Below are 6,162 nucleotides of genomic sequence, written 5' to 3'. Positions count from 1 at the left end.
GCATTTGAGGATTGCACAAGACTTATCTGGGGATGCTTAGGGGAAGAACTAAAGGCAAGGAAGGGGAGGGAATACATGTGAGTCCTCAGTGCGTGTGTCTGCACATGCCTCTGTGTGAGGGGGTCTGAGCACCATCAGCTGCAGCAGGGCTGTGGGTCTCTGGAGCTCGTATGTACAGGTGCCAGCTACTGGAGAGAGCTGGGATTCAGGGGTAGACACTGGGCAGAGTGAATGCCTAAGCCCAGCTACTGGAGGGATCCATATTTATATGTGTCATTTTATCACTGATGGTCTCTCATCTTGATCAGACAGAGAGGAGACTAGGTCATTGTTCATAGCATGAGTACTCTGTGCCTTGCTCCTGTTGATCTGTGTGGGTGGCTGTGTAAATACCTGTTTAGGTACTGTGTTCATGTGCCTACTGGGCATGTAGATTCAGTCTCACTACTGGCTGGACCTGGAAACAAGGAGCTGCATCTGATTTACCTCTGTTAAGCTATTGGGTATTCAATAATTAAATAAATCTAATAAATCTAAACTCATTAATAAATGAGAGGTTAATAAATCTAACCTCGTTTCTATATGCAGACTTCCTTTTTTTGCTGGTCTTTGCTATTTCAGCCGCTACCGGATGCACATATTGTGTTCTCCCAGTTCATTGTATGTTTTCTATGCTTGTGTTGTGCCTTTGGATTAAATGTTAGTTTTTATTGTTTATTTGGGGTGGGTGAGGGGGAAGTGGGGGGGGGATACAGGGGCAGGGCAGAGCTTCCATGTTTGAGCTGATGTAACTGTGCCTGTTTTGTTTATGATGTCATGCTAGCATAGGAAAGTGATTCAAGTATAACCCTTCCACAAGGGAATAAACGAATATGTTTGTGAAACCAGGGTCCTGAGGCATTTCTGGTGCTGTACTGTGCTACAGAACCACTGTAGCTGAGAGTTTCAGGATGCTGTGTGCCTTGCAAGACTCACCACTTCTCTGTCACATCTTTTGCAGTAGCTATATGTAAAAGTTGAGAGCACTGCAAAGATACCTAGCAAACTATGTGGGTTCAAGAAGAAGGGATCTGTACTCACAGTCTACTTCTTTACTAGCAAGGTTTAGCACAGTCCTGCATATGTCCAGACTACCTAATAGTTTGTATGGCTCTTGGCACAGCTTTGGCCCAGGACCTCTAGCACTCACCCAAAAAATAGCAAGACTTATGCACAACACAAGACAGGGAGTGCTCCCTAAGAGTTTGAGCACAACCTTCCTACACAGGAGGAAAACCTGTTTAATCATTTGGGCATGAGTCATATCACAATTTTCAATCTCCAGGACAAAGAACAGTGCCTGGTCTTTTATTTATTGGTGTAGGCAGGAAGCTTGAAGAACTGCCTAGCCTCTACCCATCCCTTCTGCCCTACAGTCCCACAAGTTATTCCAGGTCATGTTCCTGAGCTCTGGTGTAAAATAATAAAGATTGTTTTGGTTTATAATGGAACAAAAACATTCATATTACTTTTACATATTTCACTCCTTCTTACCTGTAAAGAACTGCTTTAATTACTCGCTGCTTGTCTCCGAAACCCCTTTCACTCAGCCTTTTCCTCTCTGCACTGTCCCAACATCTCCAAGCCTGTTTTTCTCAAGGAATTGCATTGTAAAATTTTTGAAAATTTTTTGTTGTCTGGACTTTCCCCATTACAGAAAAAGCTGCAAGAATTGCAGCTGCTTCCACTTCCCGAGTTGTCAACTTCATTAGCCTTGCAGTCAGTCAAGGATAATGTTTCCCTCCTAGTATAATTTTCTTCTGCAAGAACTTCATATCTCCACTACACTATACATGTATTTCAGCACTATTTCTGATTTTATTGTTAATGGAGGTCAGTGACAGTTCCATGTATACAACCCATAAATCTCAACTGAGTCCCCAGTCCAGTGGTCTTCTCTGGTTTTCAGTTTCAGAGGATCTTTCTGGCACTTCCATCAGACACTCTGCTGTTTCTTTTTTTCACCATGTTCTCAACCCAGCTTATAGTCTTCTAAGCTTGGCACAGCCCCAGGGGCATCCTTGGACTTGCACCAAGTGTAATTGAGCTTAACATATCATGTGCATCCCTCTCTTTTCTGGTTACAGCATGTATCTGCCATCACGCTATGCTCAAATAATTCCTTACTTGCCTTTTGGATTTCCCCTGATCCCCTAATAGAACTTCATCTGATTAATCCATTCCTCACTAAACTTGAGTTCATGCAGATGCACTAATACCACTGAACTGGAACTGAGATTTCCTGCTATCCCAACCCCACACAGACTCCTCCACAGGAGAGATCAGTAGCTTTTAAGGGGCTCACCTCACCTTGAGATGAGTTCTCCAGATGGTGATATTTTCTTCTGTGCACGAGGGGAAACTCTCTGAAGATGCAGTTCTGGCTAGTTTTTGTCATAATATGTCTTTTTCTCTGAAAATATGGAAAACAGAACCATCCTGCTGCATTAATCCTTGGCATTAGACACAGGATAGTGACAGATGGATACAAAGTGGATGAGACTCAAAATCCTCTCAGAGAATTTCCTTCACATTGTCCTAGGTCTCAGTGATGTCCTGCAGTAAATCAAAGAGGCTCATTTTCCATAAGCGAGCTTTTATGATTTATCAGTTATGCAAATAGCTGATATCAGTTATGCAAATACCTTTTTTCTTCTCACACCTTATAAATTCATCTCCCAACTGTAAACACCCAGAATTCAACCACGCTCTTCTTTTGTAGTTGAGAGAAAGAAATAAATGTGTTCCTTCTCATTCTAAATGACACTATTAATACCAAGTGAAGCACACCCTACCAGAGTGACCAGTTCATCTGCAAACATCTTCACTATAGGAGTCTGAAGTCCATTGTGACAAATCCAGCTTGGCATCTCTCACACTCAGTTTTGCCCTCACTCTGCACTGCCCATGGGAGATGACAGAAAGAGGATGTTTCCACCACAGCTCTGCCCTGCCTCAGTGCTTGCTGTAGAAGGTTTCTGTGTTTTTTCCATATTACTCTATCTGCTTTTAATAGAGGAGAGCATTTTCCTGAATATACTGAAAAACTGAAAACAAAGGAGCTCAACCCACTTAGTTCACCAGATAAAAGGTGAAGGTACTGAAAGCAGAGGTTTATTCAATTTAGAAGGCAAGCATACATAAGACCCTGTAGGTGAATTCTGAAATCAGATCAGACTAACTTAAATATGACACATTTTTTTTTGTTAGAATGGTTAGCCATTGGACCATCAAGCCAGAAGCTGTTCAGGACTCCCAGGTCCTTACAGTCTTTATAAATCTCCCTTTAAAAGTTCTGTTGCTGCTCACATTGAGATCAGGTTTTATGCAAAGTCATAGGGCAGGAAAACCTCCATCGCACAGAGGGCATGAGCATCATGCACAGCATGATGTGGGGTCCACTGCACAGTGCTGCAGAGGCACACAAGACTCTCTTCCCATATGAAGAAAAATGAAATATGGAGGGACAGCTGGACACCAAATTGTGATGAAAATTATTGCCATAAATGTGACATTCACTCTCACATCTGGGTAGCCTGGGGATTGTTTAGGCCTGTTGTAGAAAAAAAGTAATGCAGGAGAGAAATCAAGTGGAGCCTTCAGCAGACACAACAGCAGTCCTGCCTGGAGTGTTTGTCTCCCTGCCTTGACTCTGGATTGCATGTGGTCTGCAGCGCAGCAGTGATGGGAAGGACAAGTTTGGGCATTGCACTTTCATTTTGTTTTCTGCTTTCCAAATTGAATTTAATGTTGAGATTGACAGAAGTGATGTTTGAGGGTTTGTTTTCTTTTCAGAAATTAAACTACCAGTCTGATGGTAATAAAGAAAAGCAATATTGGGCCAAATTGATGTTTGGGTCAGTGTGACTCATAGTGAGATGGCAGCATGGGATCCACACTGACAGCCTGACTGCAAACGTCCAGGCAAACACAAGCTTGGAACAGACAAGAGCTCAGGAAATTCTGGAGAGTCTGACAGCTGTACAGAAACACCCTACAAAGTGCAGGGACACGTCCTTTGTTTTCATTGATTAGCTAATCTTGAATCCATAACCAAATTTCCTATTTAAGTGTGTCTTGATAGGGAACATAATGGGCCACATTCAGGCTTTATGTGTACTAGGATGAGATAAGAGCAGTGCGTTCTATCAGCATCTGCCCTGTGCACTCAATGAATGCAGCTTCCAGTTCATGCACTTGCAGGTTTATGGAACCAAAATTATACCTGCAAGAGGTCTGGTGATCCTGGGTCTTCCTGGCTTTTGCCCTAAGAATGGCACCCCAATTGTTTTTTGTGGTTGGAGCAAACATCTTTACTGAAAAAGATTTGAGTTCTCCATGATTTCGCAGGCATGTAATTTATGAAATGTCACCTTGAATAGAGATTTAATATTTCATATCTGATCCAACATACCCATTCATTTTCCATCAAATTCAAGACTACCAATGCTGCAAAAGACCTAGGGGTTATACAGCGGACACTAGGTTGAATATTAAGATAACAGCTCCCTCCCTCTCATTGCAGAAAATGTAGCACTGTTTACCTAGTGAAAAGGTGGCTATTTCTCAGTGGAGAAATAGGAGCAGACTGCAAAAACTGGAAAGGGAGCCATAAAGACCACAGAGGTAAACTCTTCTTAGCAGTGACAGACACTATAACAAGGGGCAATGGGCACAGGTTGTAGCTTGGGAAACTCAACGTCAGGGGAAAAAAAATGCACTGAGGGAGGGGGAGCAGCCTTGGAAAGGTTCAGAGAGGGCTGGTAGATGTGCATCCTTGGAGGTTTTCCATGTTTGGCTGCAAAAAAAATGCAATTGGCTTGACCTAGTGCTGGTCACAACCTTAATCTGAGCAAGTCACTGGACCAAAAGCCTCCAGAGGTGTTTCCCAACCAGCACCTCTTGGATTCCACAGTCTGAGCACCAGTTTCATGCTCTATATCAAGTACAGGGCTTCATTTTTCAAGAACCCAATCTACCTCCTGTGTTGCGGTTTGGCACATTGAAATTATGTCACAGTTTCTTCACAGCCGGTCTTTTGGGCCATTTCAGGACCCAGAAGCTGCATCCGAAGGAATTAAGGAAGCTGTTCTGTAAATGTCTCCTCTGTTTTCACAAAGTAGTCAGGCAGGAGTATGCTAACAGCATCACTGGGGTCTCTGAGCACAAGCTGGATAGCATCTGGAGACTAGAATAAAATTTGAATTAGCTTGCTGAGAGCTGGATTATCAACATTTACATTGCTGTAAGTCAGAAATTTACCTGGGGACCTTCACATTGGGTTTGTCAAGGTGAGTGACAAGCCACCTTGTACAGCATTTCAAACTACTGGAAAACAGCACCTAATCCCTGTGTCTTTATTATGACAAGGCAGCTGAAAGACTATCAGTCATTAAAAGTTCTTGGCCAAGCAGGTTTTGAATTTAAAATTGACCCCAGAAAAATATCTTCCTTTGTCCAAGGACATAAAGCAGCTGAATGATTTCAGAGTGTTCCCATGCCAAGCCTGACCAAAGTTCAAGACAAGAAAACCCAGCTGAAAACATCAGAAGTCCTTTTTTAAGGTGGGAAAGGATTGCATTCCTATTTTAAAGGACTTGTGTCCCCAGCTGCATCTCTGACCTGTCCAGATCAGCTGTAACCCCCCCAAAGGACACATAAACTTTTAACAGGTATTAATGTGTAACTACACAGCAGTTACCCATCTCTCCTGTTTTTATCTCCTATGCTTTCATGAAGCTGCATTTTGGTATGAAACAAAATTTCTCCTGCTTCCTCAGGGTCAGGGTTTCTTTGTAGATGGCACACATTGTCTCCAGTCCCTCTCTTGGATTTTCCAGACTTAAATGATCTTTGTGCACAATTTTAAGCAGGTTTTTCTCTATTAGCACAGTATGCCTCACCTGAAAAGTACTTCCCGCCAGTACCAAGCTGAAATATGGCAAAAACAATGAGGAAAATGAGAACAGTGCCTTAAGAGTTAATGATCCTGGCATGAAATCAGTTCCCAGATGGCCACTGACAAGAGGTGGGGTTATCAAAACAAAAGGTCTGGAATAAAGCACAGATCAGACAGGAGCCCCCACTGCAGCTCAGGTTTTTCCTGCTTCCTCCCAGAATTGC

General features: G+C 42.8%; 1 long non-coding RNA gene across 1 annotated transcript; it reads right to left on the bottom strand.

Moving 5' to 3' along the window:
• Positions 1–4,116: 4,116 nt before the first annotated feature.
• LOC106015957 (uncharacterized) lies at positions 4,117–5,913 on the bottom strand. The gene is made up of 2 exons (XR_001188316.5): positions 5,302–5,913; positions 4,117–5,227 (listed from the first exon to the last, which is right to left on the bottom strand). It is a non-coding gene; the product is annotated as an uncharacterized lncRNA (long non-coding RNA).
• Between the last annotated feature and the right edge of the window lie 249 nt (positions 5,914–6,162).

This window comes from Anas platyrhynchos, chromosome 16 (assembly GCF_047663525.1).
Source record: "Anas platyrhynchos isolate ZD024472 breed Pekin duck chromosome 16, IASCAAS_PekinDuck_T2T, whole genome shotgun sequence".
Taxonomy (NCBI): domain Eukaryota; kingdom Metazoa; phylum Chordata; class Aves; order Anseriformes; family Anatidae; genus Anas; species Anas platyrhynchos.
The sequence above is the reverse complement of the archived record's forward strand: the minus strand, read 5'-3'. Positions and strand labels throughout refer to the sequence as shown.